Genomic DNA, 21,707 nt, shown 5'->3' with positions numbered 1-21,707 from the left:
AGGATGGTCATAGAGGAAACTGCTCTGTTCTCTGTATGGGTACCTATTCACACGGTCATCGTGTGTCCACACGGTCATCGTGTGTCCATTCACACGGTCATCATGTACCCATTCACAGTCATCGTGTGTGCATTCACACAGTCATCATGTGTCCATTCACACGGTCATCATGTACCCATTCACACAGTCACTGTGTACCCATTCACACAGTCACTGTGTACCCATTCACACAGTCACTGTGTACCCATTCACACAGTCACTGTGGACCCATTCACACGGTCATCGTGTACCCATTCACACAGTCATCGTGTGTCCATTCACACAGTCATCGTGTGTGCATTCACACGGTCAGCGTGTGTCCATTCACACAGTCATCGTGTACCTATTCACACAGTCACCGTGTATCCATTCACACAGTCATCATGTGTCCATTCACACAGTCATCGTGTACCTATTCACACAGTCACCGTGTATCCATTCACACAGTCATCATGTGTCCATTCACACGGTCATCATGTACCCATTCACACAGTCACTGTGTACCCATTCACACAGTCACTGTGGACCCATTCACACGGTCATCGTGTACCCATTCACACAGTCACTGTGGACCCATTCACACGGTCATCGTGTGTCCATTCACACGGTCATCGTGTGTCCATTCACACAGTCATCGTGTACCCATTCACAGTCATCGTGTGTGCATTCACACAGTCATCATGTGTCCATTCACACGGTCATCATGTACCCATTCACACAGTCACTGTGTACCCATTCACACAGTCATCGTGTGTCCATTCACACGGTCATCGTGTACCCATTCACCGTCATGTATACATTCACACGGTCATTGTGTACCCATTCACAGAGTCATTGTGTATACATTCATAACCACAAGAGTACCCCACACACTATGTCATCTTTTCACAAGGTTGAATTATAGCCCCAAGGACTGGCCTCCCTTTAAAAACTGTTTTGTTACTAATTGTATAGATTCTGCCCACAATCTCCATATGTATTGCTGACAATTCTTCTTCTATGAAAACCTCACTATATGTTTTGAGATAGTTGGTTCTACCATCAAATAGCCAAAAGGTTTATTGTTGCCTTGATCACAAATTTGATTTATCAGGTCTACTTCAACTGCAGTCTTGGTCCTACAGATACACACAGCTAACCAGGTAAACTCTATCTAACAATGTTCATCAATAAACAGCCTTGGCCGACAGATAAAACTAACATTTTAAACTAACACTCCTTTCCTTTTTTTAACTCAAACCTATAACTTTTAGATACACTTAGCCACATCATGTCATACTATTATAGGTTTTTAGATTACTCTTCTGTTTTACTGTAGATGAGAGATATTTTTAAATCATATTCAACTCATCTGCAAGATGGCCAAACTAGTTCTCAGCTTGCTATCAATAGATTATTGGCTATTAATTTTTTAAAAAATATTATTCATTACCCAGAGAGATACACACATGCTGCATTTACTAAACAAAAGAAGGGGAGATGTTGGAGCCCACAAGACTATACAATAAATGTACAGCTGACAGATTCATAAAGGCAGACCCACAAGTGTGCAACTTATAGGGCAACCCATTTTGCAGAGATGCGGGAACACTTGTCTTTTGGGAAAGTCATTGTCATACATCTAAAACCTTGTGAAGCCATGATTCTTCCCTTTGAATTGGGAATCATTCCCCCAACACCTCAGCAGTGCAGCTTCTCCTGCACCGCAGCAGAATGACCTTTCCATTCCCCCACACCATGAGGCCTTAGAGCAATAACATTCACTCTTTGTTCTAACAGTTAAATTTACTTAAGAGTCAGTCCCACAAAATTACCTGCTAACAGACCACATAGAAACTGCTACAGAAGACAGGCACAGAGGAGGAGGGCAGCGTGCCCCCACCTTTGTTATCAAATAAATCTGGGTGTCCTCAAAGCTGGTTATCACAAAAGATAACAGATCCAGGATTCAGGGGTGTTTAGTAACTTTATCTAACGATTTTGGATGTCAGGTATTTCCCCTTGAATGCTGGCTCTTTCCTGGGAGGTGTCATCTGTTCCAGAGTACAGCTTTGTCAAGTTCTATCTGCCCTTTTTGTGATTTTGATATGCATATTACCATTGTCCTTGCCTATGGAATTTTCCAACTATGTCTGTAAAAACTAGAAACCCCTTCTTCCTATTCTTCTTCTTCTTCCTCCTCCTCCTCCTCCTCCTCCTCCTCCTCCTCTTCTTCTTCTTCTTCTTCTTCTTCTTCTTCTTCTTCTCCTTGCTACTTCTTCTTTTATTCTTCCCCTTACTCTTCTTCTTCCCCTTATTCTTCTTCTCCACACCCCTTCACTTTATTTCTTCCCCTTGCCCAGAAAGGAAAGAACATGCAGAGGTAACATGCCTGAGTTAATTTTTAACCCTCAGATCCTCATCTGCCATAGCCATCCTATTCTGAGCCCTGAGGGGGTACTGAGGCTGGTACTCAAGGCCCCTGATAATTCCCAAAAGCAAATTAGGGAGGACAGGGTTTATTTGACTTATGCCTCCACAGCACTGTTCATCATTAAGAAGGGTCATGACGGGAACTCAAATAGTACAGGAAAGTGGAGACAGAAGCTGGTGCAGAGGCCATGAAGGGCTGTTGTTTGACTGGCTTGCTTAGCCTGCTTTCTTAGAAAACCCAGGCCCACTTGCCCAGCACAATGGACTGGGTCCTCACACATCAATCACTAATTAAGAAAATGCCCCATGAGCTTGCCTCCAGCCTGATCCTATTGAGGCCTTTTCTTAGTTGAGGCTCCCTCCTCTCAGATGGGCCCAGCCTGTGTCAAGTTGATATAAAACTAATCCGCACAACTTGCAAATGAAATTTTAACTTTATTATTTTCTTTTGAGACAGAGTTTCACTGACCTTGGGACTGTGGGTTAGAAAAGCATTTGAATGCTCTAAGGATTGCTTCCATATTCCCAGTAGGTGCTGAGTGTGATTTGAACTGTGGGGGTGGGGGTTGGGTCAAGAAGTTTCAGAGGAGAAGAATGTTAGTATGTGGCCTAGAAATCGTTCTTGTGATATGCTGGTGAAGAATGTGGCTGCTTTCTGCCCTTGTCCAAAAAGTCTGCCTGAGGTTAAAGTGAAGAGTTTTGAATTTATCCCCTTGGCAGAGGAAATCTTTAAAAAGCCTAATATAGACTCTGTTGTGTGGTTATTAGTGGTAACTCTGATGATCTATAATGAAGAGGAAGGATCTATATTGAGCAAGGAAAAATACTTGAAAAGATGAACCAGGAAGTAGAATGAAGGAAGCTAAGTCCTGTAATCAAGGAGATAAACAGATTAAGATATGGATTAAAGAAAGTGGTGACCTCAGGGCAAGATCCTACCCAACTAAGCTTCCAATTTATAAAAAGGAATTAAAGAAAAACCTAAAGCCAGGTTTGGTGATGCATGCCTTTAATTCCAGCATTGGAGAGGCAGAAGCTGACAGACCTCTGTTTAAAGCCAGCCTGGTCTACAAAGTTTCAGGACAGTTAAACTCACTCAGTGAAAGACAGAAAGCTAGTGAAGATATATTGAGGGGGCCATGTTCTAGCCCCGGCCAGCAGAAGAACTTGGCCGCTTCAGTCATGTGGTTCTGGCTTTAGAATTAAGGATAGAAGAAAGGAGTTATGGAATTTGCCTCTGAGACTAAGGAAAGCTGCTGAGGTGTGGTCTTGTTGGAGGAAGTGTGTCACTGTGGAGGCAGGCTTTGAGGTCTCCTATGCTCAAGCTACACCCAGTGAAACAGACCGCTTCCTATTGCCTGTAAGAATAGCACTCTCAGCTACTTCTCCAGCACCATGTCAGCCTGCATGCCACCATATCCCACCATCATGGTAATGGACTAAACCTCTGAAACAATAAGCTGACAACTCAACTACATGTTTTCCTTTTAAGAGTTGCCATGGTCATGGTGTGTCTTCACAGCAATAGAAACCTTACTATGACAGAGGTTTACTGACAAATCTGATGTGGTGGTTTGAGTGGGAAATGTCCCCACAGGCTCAGGTATTTGAACACTTGGTCCCTGGTCATTAGCACTGTTTGGGGAGGTTATGAAATGTTTAGGAGACAGAGCCTTGTTGGAAGAAGTGCGCCACTGAAGATGGGCTTTGGGAGTTTATAAGCTTCTCCCACCTCCAGCTCGCTCCCTCTGCTTCCTACCTGTGGGAGGAGAGACGAATTCTCATTCACCTGCTCTGGCTGCCTGTTGTAGTGCCTCCTCTGTCATTACGGCTCTCCTCTTCCTCCCTCCCTCTCTCCTTCTCTCTCTCTCTCTCCCCCTACCTCATTCCCTCCCTCTCTCTCTCCCTCTTTTCCCCCAACCCTCTCACCATAGGCCAGACTTTCTTCCATAAGTTACCTAGGTCACAGTGTTTTATCACAGCTCCAGAAAGTAACCAACACACTTGATGACACAACTTTGATCCCCAGAACCTACGTGATGGAAGGAGAGAGCTGATTCCCACAAGTCGTCCTCTGACCTCCGCGCGAGAGCTATATTACACACACCCCAGTATGCATATACGAGATAAATTAATGTAATAAAAATTAAAGTGAGAACTTTATGTTTTCAGGAAGAAGTTGGTTACATGAAATCTCATTCTTCATAAGCAGTGTTCTGTGCCATTGTTTGTACACGAGGGCAGACTGTGATTCTTCTACACTAGACAGCACGCTAAGGCAGGCTTCCCACCTTTGGTCCATGTTTACTAGAATCCTGTCACTGAGTTTCCTTTATCAAACTGCTTGCAAGAAAAATGAATTCAATATTTGACTCTATCTCCCATCGGCAGAGCATATGGCTTAACGAGAAAGATTTGCATAGTTACATTGATTAAATTGAGAATATAAATGCTGTAAGAATATTTTGAGTTAAGATCTCCTCCAGTCCCTGAATGCATGAACGTACACAAACATGGGCAGACCTCTCTCCCTTCCAAGCTTTTCTTTCCTTCTGTCTCCTTCTTTCCCCTGATTCTCAACAAGGCTGTTCTTTGAAAACTAAGCCAAAAAGAGAAAAAAAAAGAAAGAAAGAAAAACCCTGGACATCACTGTGGACTATTCTATACCCCACTCTGCCTTTTCCAACTATCAGATAACTCTCTAACTTAGAAATAAAAGCGTACTATCTCCTCTCCATTGCTATTGTAACACAGACCCTCTTCTCGGGCATCAGGGCCAATAGAAAAGTTGCAAACATCAGCCTTCCACAGCACTGCATCCACATCTCTGCCTACAGCCTCCCTTGCTGAAAACTCTGCCTGTGTTTCCTTGGCATGGCCTTCTTCTTTAGGCTCGGGGCCTCCCCTTTCATCTTGTTCCTTTTTGACTACCACTAACTTCCACCACACATGGTTACCCAGAACTATTTGTGGGGCAGTGCTCTGTCAGGCCACCAGGCTTTACCTGTTGGTGATACCCACATTGTTCTTCCTCCACGGACCCTCTCTCTTTCCCCCATCAAACCATCAGCACACAAATCAATTCGTAGTCATCCTTCCTGGTTACACTCAGACACTAGACACTGTGCTATCCGAGAAGCACTTCCACGCTAGGCTGAGCTGGATGCCCTTCCTGCAGCATGCTCCGGAGTGCTCCTCATGCATACATTACAGACCTGTGCTAACCACCCATATGGCGTATGTATCGCAACACTTGGGAACCAAGAAACCACCTTGAACTTTCCTAGAGGATAAATTTGATATGTATATGTGGAAGAAAAACAAACAAAAACAGTTTGCAGATGATATTGAACATAAAACATCTTTTTAGAAAATGTAATAAATAAGATCTATGATTTTATCACAAGAATTAGAGTTTTCAAACACACAAAGGAACACACACACACATACACATCCATGCATTTTTAAGCTTTTAAATTTTATTTTTATTATTATGTCTCGTGTATGAATACACACAGGCAAGCATGATGTGTCTGTAGGCACACAGGTCACAGCATGCATGTAGAAATCAGAGGACAGATTTGTGGAGCTGACTCTCTCCTTCACCTTTAAGTGGGTTCCAGGGATAGAATTCAGGCTACTTAGTTTGCACAGCAAGTATCTTTATCATCTGGGCCATCTTATCAATCTTCTATTTCCAACACTGAAGAAAATTAAAACTTAGGTCTTGGTGATCAATATCAAGATGAAGTATCAATCATGCTCTAAGTTTTTGAAAATGCTGCAGGTAGTGAGCTGGAGAGACAGATCAGCAGTCAAGAGCACTTGCTGCTCTTGCAGAGGACCGGGTTCAATTCTCAGCTCACCTATGGTAGCTCACAACCATCTGTAACTTCAGTTCTAGGGGGACTACGGAAACATGTTTGCACATAGTACATGTAAACTCATGTAGGCACACACACACACACACTAATTGATTTAAAATAGCACAGATTGCTCTTGCAAAGGATCCAAGTTTGGCCAAGCACCAGCTCCAAGAGATCCAAGACCTTGCAACCTCCGCAGACACCTGCACTCATGTACACAGAACACACACAACAACACCCACATCCCACATACAATTTAAACTAAAATAAATCTTTAAAAGATCAACAACAACAGGTAGTATTGAGCCCTGAGACACTCTGTGAACGGACAGGGTCTATGCTGGTGTAAGATGGGACCCTGCAGTAAGCACAGAGGCAGAGAAGGGACGAAAAGGCAGTTCCCCTCCCACCCAAGCCACTTTACTGCCATGACAGGAAGGAACACTGCCATATGCAATTTGTCTGCCATCCACAGAGCACCGTGTGGGATGAAGAGATGGCAGGTAAGAGCACTTGCTGAAGATCTGAGTTTGGCTCCCAACACCCAAATGGCGGCTCACAACTGTTCATAGCTCCACTTCCAGGGCATCTGACACCCTCATCTGACCCCTGTGGCTACCAGGAGCACACACGGTGCACAGACATACATGCAAGCAAAAACACTCACACACATCAAATAAATAAATATTTTTAAAAGTGGGGGTATGCAGCCTTTCCTATGAAAAGACCCAGGGACTCCACAGCTACATGAAAATGGGTTTGTAGCTGAAAAAAACAAGAATCAGTCTGGCTTACAGGGAATCCCCTGCTGGAGACTTTAAGCTTGAGCTTGAACTAAAGTTGTATTGTTAAGTGTATGAATCCCAGGCAAAGTCTCTGTAGTCTAGCAGAACACATGGTTCTGTGGGTGGGACAACAGGACCTTTCTGGGAAATTTCTTCTTTCTTGTCCTAAATGTATGCATGTGTGAAAGTCCCAAAAATAAAGAAAAAAATTATAGGTCAATGAGACATTGAATAAATCAGTTTATCCATGTGATATAGTATGCAGCTATAAAAAAGAACACTGGCTATCTTTATGAATTTTACTGAAGTAATCTCCAGAATATAATGCTAAGTGAAAACGGAAAAGCAAGTTATTACTACAACACAAATAAGACATTTAGAGGGCATAAGCATGCCCACATTGAAAATAATGGTATAAAACTCATAAAATGTAATAATATAGCTATCTGGAAAGGATGGAATCTAAGAAATGAACACAAAAGTCTAAACTTCTTTGAATATATTTTCTTTATCTTGCATTGGGACATATAAATCATGTATGCTTTTATAGCACAAAATCAAGTCCTTAAAAATGATCAGAAGTAAAATGAAACAAAGAATTTAAAGAAACACAAAATGGAACTTATTAAAATTACTCAAAAACACAATGTTTTAGCTAGCTTTCCATAAGGAGATTTGATCCTGACATGAAAAATTATCCAAAAAAAAAATCAAGCTGTTTCCCATGGTCATATTGATCAAAATGTTGATTACTGCCTTCTGAGACACATGCAGTTCTGTCTTTCAGAATGTAATAAATGTTGACTTTGATGAAGCTGATCAGAATGAGTGTGTCATGGTGAAATAGAAACATGCTAACTCAGTGGGGTTGAAAAAATGTCTTAGTTCTTAAATTTGAATTGAGAGTTAAAACTCAATATACATTTTTATCTTTAAGAAGTATTCATTTTCTGGCTACATTCATAAACTAAGACCAAGTCAGTAATAAAGGGCAGCCTGCTGCCCAGATCATGCCTCTAAGGCCTACTTTATGGGAAAAAAAAGACTCAGGTTCCTAGAAGAAGTGGCTGAATCTGGATTATGAACAGGGAATGAACGCCCTGAGCCCAGAACGTCTTGTCAGACCAAAGAACAAGAACACATTGAATGTCACCAGAACAGGATGAAAAGGACACAGATACTCTTGTGGACAAAGAGGACTATCGAGCATCCAAGAGGACAGGAACTGCAAGGGACCCAGTACCCCTTCATGCCTATAAACTCTCAAGTTTACACAAGATGGGCTGTGTCACTGGCTACCTTGGGGGTGAAGAATGAAGCAAAATTTTCCCTTGCCTTTCCCCTATGATCTGTACCTGAAGGAAACCAAAGGGTTAGCGAAGGGAAGTTTCTCTTCAGGGGACCATCCCAGAAGTGCTGTAGACAAGAGACACCTTGCAAGCCTCAAGGATTTAATGGATGGGTACAACAACCAGCAATGGTTGCCCACATACAAGAGAGCCAGCCAGACACAATGGGCCGCCTCATGAAGACAAACACTGCCTCTAACACAATCTCTCCAAAAGGAAGGAAGGAAAATCGGATCTGATGAGCCCTCTGAAGGTGACCACGACTACACAGGGAACCCAGGGCCAGAAGAACGTGGCAGTCGACACACAGGAATGTAATCGGGGGGATAGGGGGTGACCAGACTGTGGGAAAGTGCTGGATGTGGGAAACTCGGCTGGATGGATGACCTAGTTCCTTCAAACAAATAAACTGAGCGGGAAAGAGGAAAGGGGAAGGGTAAAGTTGAAAAGCTACTCAAGAAAAAGTTCAACTAATTCCAATGGTGGATCTCATTCTTCAGAGCCATCAAAACAAAAAATGTTTAAAATAAAAACATTGACGAGGTAGTTAGGAACATCAGAACACTGTCTTGGTATCGAGGTATTGCTTTATTTTAGTGGCTTACTAATAGTAGGATGGGTATATTGTTCAGAGTTACATGCTGAAAAGCTGAACTAATATTATGCTTTAGTTTTAAAATAATCACAGAGCCGGGTGGGGGGAGGTGGGTGGTATCAGTAGAAGTAGGCTTGATTTTGAAGCTGTTGAAGCCAGCTGGTGTGAACATAGAGTGTCATTGTACTCTTCTCTCTTCTCTGTATATGTCTGGATTTTTCCATGACAAAAAAGTCCATAGACTGACGAGCTTTCAAATTTGACTCCCATGTTGTCATCTATAACCAGTAACAGAGTTACTACTCTAAGCTAACAGCAGTATACATATTAGCTACACTGGGCCCACGGTGACTGTGAGTTTAGTGATCTTACCTTCCCTAGAAGAAGCACAAGGAAGCCAGGTCAGAGAACTAAGGAGATCGTATGCAGGATATTATGGACTAATTCTCTCTGACTTCAGGGCCCCAAGTGTCTGGTGAGAAAACCAAGAACACGTTCATCACACACTAAGAGGGAGAAGACGGTTCTCACAGAGAACTGTTCGCAAGGGTGCTGGAAGGGAGAGACGGGGAGATAAAGCAGGAATGGGGCTGGAGGAGCTAAATGGATGCTGAGCTGGCAGAGGCACAAACCTGCTCCCCCTTGGGTGGGAACTACAAGGCCACACTAGTACTGATCAGCAGGGGGGACGGCACTGGCACTCGACGTGGGCACTGCTCCTTAGCAGGTATTGCTGTTTTCTTCTCTTCCTTCCTCCATGTTCCAATTTCTTGCAGTATCTCCCTGCAGAATCTAAGAGGAGCACACCCAGCAAAGGCATCAAGAAGAGGGCATTTGAAGACTCCCAGTCCTAACAATACAAAAGAAGAATAGGGGAAACCACCAAGAGAATTCGTTCTCTGTTTCTTGTCACATTACGATGCCGAACTGTAATTGTTTGATTGACAGCTTGTTAATGACGTTCCACTTTTTTGCCCCATTTTACATGGTGGCAGTTATTCATGTGGTCATTACATGCTATAAAGGTAGCTAGCCCATATTGAGATACATTATAATTGCAAAACAGGTTTCAGATTTCAAAGGCTTAGTTCCAAAAAAAAGGCAATTATCTCAATTTCTATATTATGTTGACATGATATTCTTATCAGTCATATATACATGCTTGCTTTTATATTTAAAATTTTTGATTTATAAAAAATTCAAAGCCTTCCTGTGTCGGTTTCGCTTGTGTCTGACACGACACGTGTACGGGACAGTACTGCTCCAGAGCGTCAACACAAGACGAACCCCACCTAGCAGCCCGCAAACCACATAGCCCAAAGGTGTTCTTAGCCGGCAATGCCTCCAGGCTTCATGCTCGTTCTTTTTTGAGACAAGGTTTCTCTGTGGTTAATTGGTTCTCTTGGACTCTATATGCATCTGGCACTCTTGAGCTCTTGGCTGAGAACACAAACTTTAATTCTGCTTCTGGACCCTTGGTGCTGCAGTACCTGTGATCATACACTTGCCTGCTCCTTGGCGACTCTACCCCTCAGCTCATAGCTGATCACGCTCCCCCAGGAGAGGGACTTCATTTCACAGAATTTAGCCGCTAACTCGTAATTCCTACCAACCAGCCAATACACCACCTTCTCTCTCTCTCTCTCTCTCTCTCTCTCTCTCTCTCTCTCTCTCTCTCTCTCTCTCTCTCTCACACACACACACACACACACACACACACACCACAGCACCATGGGGCACAAACAATGAAAGCTTCCAATATCCAGAGCTATGTTTGGCTCACGTTGGTGTCCCACCCCCAACCTCCACCGTATACCCACTCTTGAGAGCCTATTTATAGGGACTCCACTTCTGTACCACTTGTACCAATACATTTTACTCCCACTTCACAAGGCTGAGTTACGCAGATTCTTTAGGTTCACAGCATTTGTGTAGGACAGTGTGATGGTTTGAATGAGAATACCCCTTAGAGAGTCAACTCCCTATAGTTGACTACTTGGTCCCTTAGTGGGCGGTGCTGTTTGAAAAAGAGGTGTGGCCTTGCTAGAGAAGCTATGTTGCTGAAGGGCTGGCTTTGGGAGTTTAAAGACTAACACCGGTGATTTCAAGTCCATACTCGGCTTTCTATGTACAATGGAGATGTGAGCTCACGCGTGTTTGGAGCCTTGAGACAGCAGGGGATGGCCAGAGTGGTCACCAGGATATGTGTACCTCTGGTATGGTCAGCGAACCCTCATCTATGGAGAAGGTGTTAGAACTAAAGAAAAAAATGTAACCAACTTAGCTGGAACCACTGCTTCAAACAAAAGCTCCTCACCAACTTGAATAAACCACTCTAGACAAAATGGGCAACTTGGCAGCAGTAAGTCTAATCACTACAATGCTTTAACACACAATATGATGTGTTAAACCCATAAGGATTCAAAATTATACTAGCCAAGCAAACAAACACTCAAAAAGTTCTCATCCCCTTAGAAAAACGCTGTAGAACCAACTCATTATTATGAAAACTTGAGCTATCAGGAAAAATACAGGCTTTTAATGCCTTTTCTATAGAAACTGTATCCCAGGGAGACTAAACAGCTTGTAGAAGGAAGTTGCTCTTTGTGGGGTTACTGCAGTGATAAATGAAGAAGAAATGATAGAACAGGAAGAGTATCATCTTCCAGCCCCTAACAGCAGTGGTCACTCAGAAGGATGGACATCCAAGAAGAAGCCACTGTTGTGCTTCCTGATGAGAGGATACAACATCATGGAAACTGTGTGTTTAACACATCTAAAAAAACAACCCTTGAGGAACATCGCGGACGTGAAGTCGGAAAGATCTAAGAGCCAGAGGATCAGGGAGTTTGTTGTGATATTGAACCTCCTAATAAAGTCAGAAGCTGCACCCATAAAGTCTTGCTAACATGACCACCTAAACATGATGGCAACATATACATGCCAACGCGAACAGAGGAGATACTGTGGAGCCTTCACTCTATACACAGAACATCAACAACTAAGGGAAGCTGAGAGTGGGGGAAATAGGCTTCCCCATAGATTATAGCACCAACTGGTTATTCTGTACCAACTGGTTAGCCCTGAAAACATGGATCCAAGTCACATTATACAGACTGAATGGATTATATTTGTGTGGATACATATATACATATAACAATGGAAAAAAGGAGGCCATGAATTTGAAAGGGAGCAAAGAGAGAGGAATTGGAAAGAGAAAATGAAAGGGAGAAATAACATAATTATATATCAAAAATAAAATGTATGTTTATCCCATCTCCACACACAAAGCTGAGCACAGTCAGATTGAACCTCCAAACCCAACTGTCATTTCCCAGCAAAAACAGAAGGCAGAGAAACCCATTAGCTGCACCTCATGCACACAACAAGTAAAACTTAGGTTGGGATAAAGTCTACAGGGCAAAGGACCTCGTTCTCTCCACAAATGGATCGCAAGTGGGGACAAGAAAGAAAAGAACCAGACAAGAGACCAGCCATTTGCAATCAGTAGATTTTATGTGGATAGCAGTACACACAAAGAACAGGATGATTAGGCAGAAGTGTCTAAACTAAGGAGTCATGAAATCATTGGTACATCATGGTTTTCAGATCTGTAAAGAGTTATGACTTAAAAAATATTTACTGAGCTGATAGGAGCAGATGCAGAGACCCATGCTCAAACACTAGGCGGAGCTCAGGGAATTCCATGGAAGAAGTTGGCGAGGGGTATCTATAGGAGTCAGAGGAGTCAAAGATACCAGGAAAACACAGTCCACAGAATCAACGAAGCAGGGCTCCACAGGGGCTCACAGAGAATGAAGCAACAATCATGGAACCTGCATGGGTCCTCACTAGGTCCTCTGCATATACCTTATGGTTATGTAGCTTGGGGTTTTTGTGGGACTCTTAACAGTGGGAATGGGGTGTCTCTGACTCTTTTGCCTACTCTTGTGACTCTTCCTCATGCCGGGTTGTCTTGCCCAGCCTTGATACAAGGGTCTATAACTAGTCTTATTGCATCTTGTTAGACGGTGTTAGTTGGATATCACTGGGAGGCTTGCTCTTTTCTGAACGGAGGGGCAGTGGATCTGGGGGAGAGAAGAAGTAGGGAGAGCTGGGATGAGTGGAGGGAGGGGACTCTGCCATTGGGATGTATTGTATGAGAGAAGAATAAATAAAAAGAAGACAGGAAATATACATAGAGGTGTGTGAAATTTCTGCATTTTCTCTTCCACTTACAGATATTTCAATGTGTAATTGTTTTCTTTTCCTTTAGAGTCCCAAGAGCAGGCAAAAGAGTCAGAGACACCCGATTCCCATGACTCCTCCCTGGAGCTGCTCCCTGGAGGCTCTCTCTCTCTCTCTCTCTCACCTGCATCTCCCTCTAGTTAAACCCACTTCTCCCAGAAGACAAGCACAGAAAAGAAACAAGCCCTAATTCAATTGTAGGCTTCTCTCACCACAGCGGCACCGTTTCAACACGACAGATGTATCCCAGCTCCACAGCGGGTTAAATACCCTTTTCATGCTGACCTAGAAACCTAAATGTCACATATTGCGTTGGTTCTCTATGAAAATCCATTCCCGAGATCAGCAGTGACCCCCTCCCCCCCCCCCAGAAGTGGTTTGGGATTTATTTGCTCATAAACCGCACAGAAAAGTGAAGGTTGCCTTTGACACTGGTCTGAACTGTGTCCTGATTGCTCCTTGGCATCTCAAGTTCTCACTTGGATACGCAGATGCTCTAGCCTTTGGAAGCATCACCATCGTGCCTTCATGGAAACTCTGGACAAGAAGGAGGGAGCACTACCTTCAGGAGGTCAGACTAAATGGACCATGTGCCCCGCCCTCACCAGCTCGTCCAGCAATATGAAGGCTCCTGTGAGATTCAGCAAATCTCAAGGTCTTGAGTCCCAGCGGGTCAGATCACTTAGAGAAAGGCACTGGGTATGAGAACTTTCCCTGGGTTCCATATGGCTCTGAGCCACCATCCCAGGACCCACCATCCCAGGGACAGGAGGACCTCTGTGAAACAATGGGGGAGGGAGTCTACAATTGGCTTTGCAGACCCCACTTCACAGATTGGAAAGAGAGAGCAGGAAACCTTATGCAAATGTGTCCACCTAAGCTTTCTCTCCCTACTGCATGTGCCATAGCAGATGGGGTGGGGTGTGTGTGTGTGTGTGTGTGTGTGTGTGTGTGTGTGCTCATGGGAACTTGGTTCTGTATTTGCCATCATTATTCTGAGTATTACACTCTATTGGTTATACACAAAGACTTCTACTTTTAACTGAAGCTCAGCTGAAACTGAAACTACTGACTTTTTCGTGCCTCAAAGCCACCCAGTGTCTCAGGTAAGACTGTCTCTTCCATGATCCCAAGACCACTAGCAGGTGTGGCCAGGGCTGCTGGGTCACTGGCTTTTATAGCCCTGCTTCTCTTTCCTGCTGAGTGTGGCGGCACAGACCTGCAATCCCAGAACTTCAGAGGGCTGAAGCAGGAAGATCCAGAACCTGGGGCCAGCCTGCACTACATTAGCAAGATCCAGCCCAGCCTTGGCTTCATACAAAACCTTGTCTCAAACGTATACATAAATAAGTCAGCTTTTCTTTCCTTTTGGCTTTGTTCTGGGTTGAAGCTCTCATAGCAGAAGCCTTGAAATAGACAAAAGTTTTACTTCTCCTGGACTGGGTCATCTTCTCTGTTTCTGAGCATGTTTGTGTGGTTCCAGCAGGGATGGGGAAGGTTGTCAGCTGCTAGTCTGTGTAATAGGTTGCTTATAAGTCTCTTGGTGTCTTCTTGTAACTTCTTGCAGAATTCGGGGTCTTCTCTCAGTTCTGTAATGTGTACAGACAATTGCACTTCTGTGGCCAGTTATTTTTCTCTTCCTGTCTGAAAGAAGACAGGTTTGGACCTGCAGTACATCATCTTCCCAGGTGTAGCATACGTCATCCTAGCTCACCCACAAACAGCATACAGAAGCCAGCAGCACTCCTTCAATGCAGAATGAGGCTTTGCATTCTAAGTTGATGCTGGACAATCTCAGGATGAAAGCAAGGTGGTGCTGGCTGTTATCCCCTGCCTTGTGCAGACCCAAGAGCCACACCCCAGCATGTGTTTTCACCCAGAAGGTGAAATTACCAAGATAGTGGTGGCAACCACAAGATTATTAGCACTGGACCATGGGAGAGCATGTCGATGTGATCCAGGAAAACATGTTATGTGTTGATTACATGAACGCCACATGCCTTGCACACCCTCCACTAACATCAAAGCAGCACTCCAGGCCACGCAGATGGAAGGAGTGACTGTAGATGTGTATGAAGAAAAACTCCACTCTCAAGGCCCCTTGCTTCCCTGCCTTCCTTCTAGAGCCCCTCGGCTCTGTGACAGATAATTGTACCCTGGCACCAGCCATGGTGGGCCTTGTCCACAGGTTCTGTGTTACACCCCTAGGGGCAGACTGTGTGCTGAGAATCAGTAAAACTAAGAAGAAGCTTGGGGTTGGGTTCAATCTTCCCTTCAAAGTCCAACTCTAACCATGGGCAGCCTTTTCCATTTGTTACAGCTCCATTTCCCACATATCTTAGCGTTTATTTTCTCATTTCATGTGCATGAGTGTTCTGGACTACCTGTACGCACAGCACTAGAGTGCCTGGTGCCTGTGGAAGCCAGAGGGTATCGTGAGTTGACGCACGGTTCTGGGAACCAAACCTGGGTCCTCTGCAAAAGCGGTAAGCCCTTGCCTTAGGCCCCAGTTTCCTCATTTGTAAGAATGGAATTAAGGATTTGTAGTTTGGAGTAACTTAAGGGGGAACAGTGTTGTAGATGAAAGGATCCAAGAACAGCAGGGACTTAACAGTTAGTACCTTTATAGACACCTAGTTACTTTGCAAAAATATACAATATTGTCTTGGAAACACGATACAACACAAAATAATCCTTATTTCACAGATAGATTAGTTGAGAATAAAATCATTTCTGATTTTTCTCAAAGCAGACTCTGAGTAGAATAACGGCATCCCACGGTAGTAGCTGTTTTTCATGGGTTATCCCATGGGAAGCAGGAAAGGGGAGATGGATGGAAACCAGGGAAGTCAGAAAATTCTAAGTAAAAGTCAATGGGAGGGGAGAGGAAACAGGTAAACCAATGCCCAAGTAAAGCGGACTACAAGTCCATAGGCTTCAGGATTCCAGGTTACACATGGTACCTACCAGGCTCCCACTATAACATAAAAGCAACCCCGTACCCATCTAAAACAAACTCCAGAAGGCTGGGGAAGGGGCTCCATGGCAGAGGGCTTGATTAATATGTAAGAGCCTTGAGTTCACTCTCAAACACCACAAATAAATAAATCATAAAAACTCCAGTGCACATCTTAATATTTTAAAACGGCCAAAATGTGCACATTCTTAACCCAAAATTAAAAACACATAGTAAATGTGCCAGACTTTGCTGACCCCTCCATGGGAGCCTTTACCTGTTGGGAGGAGTGGATGGGGGTGGGCTGGGGTGGAGGGAAGGGAGGGGAGGTGGAAGGAGGGGATAGAATGTAAAATGAAATTTAAAAAATAAAAAATTAAAAAACACATTAAAAATAATTTTTCTCACTTTTGGGGACTGAGGAAAGAAGCGTACATAGTATAGAACAGTAAAAACCGGGGCAGGGGCTGGGTGAAGTGGCCAGGCTGGGTCTGTAATGCCCAATGAGGCAGGCTGGTGATTTCTCAGCCCACGCTGAGCCGCGAGGGGGTGGGGGTCACAAGCCAGGAGCAGAGGAACCAGAGTCAGTGGAGACAGCAAAGGTGAAACCGAAGAGGAAGGTGGGTGTGCAGCACTCAGAAGTGTCCAGCCAGGATCACCAGGGAGATTTCAGGAGCAATCATTAGGCAGGAAACATGCAACAAATCTGGCACACGTCAAACCCGCTTCTCTTGGAGACTAGCTTCTGCACTGCCCACTGCGCTCTGAGTCTCTCTCAGGAGCTCCGAGGATCAGTTCTCGCTTTTCGGTGCCCTTGTTCAGGATCTGCTCCTCCGGTCCCACGCTCCACCCTGCTTTGTACCCAACATTCCTCTGTACCCAGTATGCTCCTATTCTCTCTGATTTGCGGGTGCGTTCGGTGAGAGGCAGTGACAGACACAAGATCCCTAAAATGTAGGCCAGTTCCATCAAGCTATTTACCCACTTGTCTCTTTGTCTGCCTGCCTCTGTTTCTCTCTGTGTCTCTGTCTCTTATCTATGCACGCACGTGTGTGTGCTCATGCGCACTTGCCCAGCTAAGACTGCCCATCCATCCCCTGGTTGCATCTCTCACATGCCTCCTTTAGGTCACAGCTTCTGCGGGCTTCTGTAGATTTGATTCCCTGGGTTTCCATAACCACTCCCACCCCATGACCCTTCCATGGTGGTCATGGTTCTCTGAGGGTCCTGCAGCCTCATTCGGGCACTTCCTTCCTTCTGCCAACAACTTAGAAGTAGCTCCTTCATGAGCATCTCGTCTTATTTGCATTCTACTTGCTGCCCGGATAATGTTGAACCAGGGAGCAGCGAAGCTGTGACTGGCTCTTCTCGTCTCATCCAAGTGAAGTGGTTGCTTATCACCTCTGGCTGGCTCCAGCAATTCCTGTGGCTGTGAGCTCTTCATGCCCAGCAGAGATCCCCACAAAAGCAAAAAGGTAAATACTTATATCCTTCATCCTCAACCTGGCTCGGTGGCTGTCACCTCTGTGAAGACTCCCGAATTTTAGGTTGTACTTACCCACCTGACCCAAAGTTCTCCCCTGCTCCTCCCCAGCTGATTTTCCAGTCCTGGGACTCTATCTTCCCAAGAATTCGCTTGGAACTCACACTCTGCTTGCTGTTTGGATTCCTGGCCTATTACCAAGCTGGTGTCACAAACTCTACCCTGCCCTCACCGGTATGTCCTGTCCCATTAGAGCTCCATCAGGTGGTCACCAAGGGGAGATGACACTAGAAACTGTCTCACCTCTAAATGCGCAGCATCACTTTCTGTCTGAAGTCTTTTTTTTTTTTTTTTTTTTTTGGTTTTTCGAGACAGGGTTTCTCTGTGGTTTTGGAGCCTGTCCTGGAACTAGCTCTTGTAGACCAGGCTGGTCTCGAACTCACAGAGATCCGCCTGCCTCTGCCTCCCGAGTGCTGGGATTAAAGGCGTGCGCCACCACCGCCCGTCTTTTTGTTGTTGGTTTGGTTTGGTTTTTCGAGACATGGTTTCTCTGTGAAGCCCTGGCTGTCCTGGAGCTAGCTCTGTAGACCAGGCTGGCCTTGAACTCACAGATCCACCTGTCTCTGCCTCCTGAATGCTGGGAATACAGGTGAGCACCACCCCTACCAGACTCTGATTTGAAGTCTTATTGGAAGATGTTATAAAGAAGAGTTATCTAGTCGTCCTTCAAAATTAGTATAACTACAATACAAAACAGGAAAGCAATCGGAATGGAGTCCCTTGGGCTGGAAACAGAGATCAGTGGCCAAGCTTGCCTCCCATGCAAGGCATTGTGAGTTCGATTCCCAGCACTGGAGACAAAAGAAGAAGGCAACCGCCAGCTTTAATTCTGTGTGTTGGGGGGAGGGGGGCAAATTTTGATAAAATACACAACAGCAGGAAGTAAACCAGAGCCTGACTAATGTAAATTACGGGACTTGCCAGAGCCAACTAAACTCTGTGTTCTGTTTAGAAATAAAGCAAAAACGAAACAACAACAACAAAAAGATAAAAGGAGTAGCAAGAACTCCAAGAAGGAAGATGAGGCTAAGCAGGTGTTCTGCCTGACCTCCACCCTCTTTCATCATTTCAAAACCTTTACCTTGTAGATTCCCTTCATGTGGGGCATGGTCCCTCAAGGGCAGAGGCAGCTGAAGGGACTGTGACAACAAAGCAAAACATCAGGATCAATGCAAATCCCAGATGATTTGCAGGGAGCTGACCCTTAGAGACCCAGGTGGGCTGCATGGTCCAGGCTTCTCCCCACTTAGACTTCCCAGACAGCTGTAAAGACTCAGATCCTGACTCCATAGATGGAGAGGGCTGTGTCCACAGCAATCCGACAGAACATCTGGCTATAGGTGGAGAGGGCTGTGTCCACAGCGATCTGACAGAACATCTGGCTATAGGTGGAGAGGGCTGTGTCCACAGCAATCCGACAGAACATCTGGCTATAGATGGAGAGGACTGTGTCCACAGCAATCCGACAGAACATCTGGCTATAGGTGGAGAGGGCTGTGTCCACAGCGATCTGACAGCACATCTGGCTATAGGTGGAGAGGGCTGTGTCCACAGCGATCTGACAGCACATCTGGCTATAGATGGAGAGGACTGTGTCCACAGCGATCTGACAGCACATCTGGCTATAGGTGGAGAGGGCTGTGTCCACAGCAATCCGACAGAACATCTGGCTATAGGTGGAGAGGGCTGTGTCCACAGCAATCCGACAGAACATCTGGCTATAGGTGGAGAGGGCTGTGTCCACAGCAATCCGACAGAACATCTGGCCATAGATGGAGAGGACTGTGTCCACAGCGATCTGACAGAACATCTGGCTATAGGTGGAGAGGGCAGAGTCCACAGCAATCCGACAGAACATCTGGCTATAGGTGGAGAGGGCTGTGTCCACAGCAATCCGACAGAACATCTGGCTATAGGTAGAGAGGGCTGTGTCCACAGCGATCTGACAGAACATCTGGCTATAGGTAGAGAGGGCTGTGTCCACAGCGATCTGACAGAACATCTGGCTATAGGTGGAGAGGACTGTGTCCACAGCGATCCGACAGAACATCTGGCTATAGGTGGAGAGGGCTGTGTCCACAGCAATCCGACAGAACATCTGGCTATAGGTGGAGAGGGCTGTGTCCACAGCGATCTGACAGCACATCTGGCTATAGGTGGAGAGGGCTGTGTCCACAGCAAACTGACAGAACATATGGCTATAGGTGGAGAGGGCTGTGTCCACAGCGATCTGACAGCACATCTGGCTATAGGTGGAGAGGGCTGTGTCCACAGCGATCTGACAGCACATCTGGCTATAGGTGGAGAGGGCTGTGTCCACAGCAAACTGACAGAACATATGGCTATAGGTGGAGAGGGCTGTGTCCACAGCGATCTGACAGCACATCTGGCTATAGGTGGAGAGGGCTGTGTCCACAGCGATCTGACAGCACATCTGGCCATAGATGAAGAGGACTGTGTCCACAGCGATCTGACAGAACATATGGCTATAGGTGGAGAGGGCTGTGTCCACAGCGATCCGACAGAACATATGGCTATAGGTGGAGAGGGCTGTGTCCACAGCGATCTGACAGAACATATGGCTATAGGTGGTCACACATAATATATCTGGGCCACAAAACAACTTAAGTCACATAAAGCATGGGATCTCCAAGTGTGGCCCCCAGATCAGCAACAAGACAACTCTTAGAAACACTCTGAAACTTCAAGCTCCGGGGTCCCTCCCAAGACCTATTAAATCAGACACTCCAGGGGTGGGACCCAAAGCCACTGTGTGCTTTAACAAGCTCTCCAGGTGACTCCCACCTGAGACTGGTGACTAGAAAGATGAAAACTACTAATAAAAAGTAGCTCTACTCCTTCCCCCTAATAAAATCTCATTGTTTACAGTAAGGTCACATAACTATTTAATTTAGCATTATCCTCACTGACTCTAGAATGCCATGGAGCAATGCTGTGAAGTCATCTATAACTGGCTTAAGCACACCCCTTTGGAAGAGATTTAGCCTCTTGCATAGGCTTTGCACAAAAATATTATGGACGCTCTCTGAATCTCCAGCGTCTACAGTAGAGGTTGGCATAAATGCCAGCCATCAACACAGAGACACCAAATGCATCTGTATCCAGACTACAGCTCACCTGTGCTGAAGATGGAGCAAGTTGAGTGTACCATCAGTAAAGCCTGTGCCAGGACCGGCTGTTCAGTCCTAGAGGCTCCCAGCAGCAACAGCTGGGAGGGGAAACGATTGGTAAGACTTCCTTCCTAGTTCCTCCCCAAGAGAAGGCCAGTCGTCCCCACGGAAGATTTCCCAACAGGAATGACAGAACTGGCGCACACCAGGAGCGAGCATCCTGCAGAAGGCTCCTCTTAGAGTACTATCTTAAAAGGCAAGCGAGGGAGACGAACTGCTAGGAAGGAGCATTTTTACAGCAATTGAGAGACAAACTCCTTACCAGAAATGGAAACTCGTGTGATATCATTGCACTGCCTATGAATTATTAATGCTTATAATCTTTTTTGCCAATTAGGTATTCAAGAAGGTTCCTGTTGACATCATGTTTGACATCATAATGCTTCATCATTCTAAAAGCTTAATGAAATAAATGATTGCTAGAAAAAGAGAGAGAGATCAAACACACTTCTTTTTTTGCACTCAGGGGAATACCAGAAGCCAATTAGATAATAGTGTTTATAATTGACGTAGAAAGAGGAAGGGGGGAACTCTTGAATCCCAGTACTGCTGTAAATAGGACCAAATGGCAAAGGCTTTCCTTTTCTACCCAAGCAGTCAAAAAGGGAGGAGGAACCACATGGCTGCCAACTCTCACACACTCATAAGGCAAAAGAATTTTTATTCTAAAAAGGAAAAGGAAAATTTTCTACGAAATCATCTCATCCATGTAAGGGCACAGGA

General features: G+C 45.0%; 1 protein-coding gene across 7 annotated transcripts in view; it reads right to left on the bottom strand.

The window, feature by feature from the left end:
* Positions 1 to 21,707, bottom strand: part of Pde8b (phosphodiesterase 8B) — a 223,323-nt gene that overhangs the window by 171,713 nt on the left and 29,903 nt on the right. Inside the window, exon 1 of one of the 7 annotated variants that reach the window (XM_075976289.1) lies at positions 17,809 to 17,817. The exons of the other annotated variants lie outside the window; for them this stretch is intronic. The gene's annotated coding sequence lies outside the window, so the exon portion shown is untranslated. Of the gene's footprint in view, positions 1 to 17,808; positions 17,818 to 21,707 lie in introns of those variants that run through there. 7 annotated transcript variants of the gene reach the window in all.

Source organism: Microtus pennsylvanicus, chromosome 6 (genome assembly GCF_037038515.1).
Source record: "Microtus pennsylvanicus isolate mMicPen1 chromosome 6, mMicPen1.hap1, whole genome shotgun sequence".
NCBI lineage: Eukaryota > Metazoa > Chordata > Mammalia > Rodentia > Cricetidae > Microtus > Microtus pennsylvanicus.
Note: the sequence above shows the minus strand (reverse complement) of the source record. Positions and strands in the feature narration are given on the sequence as shown.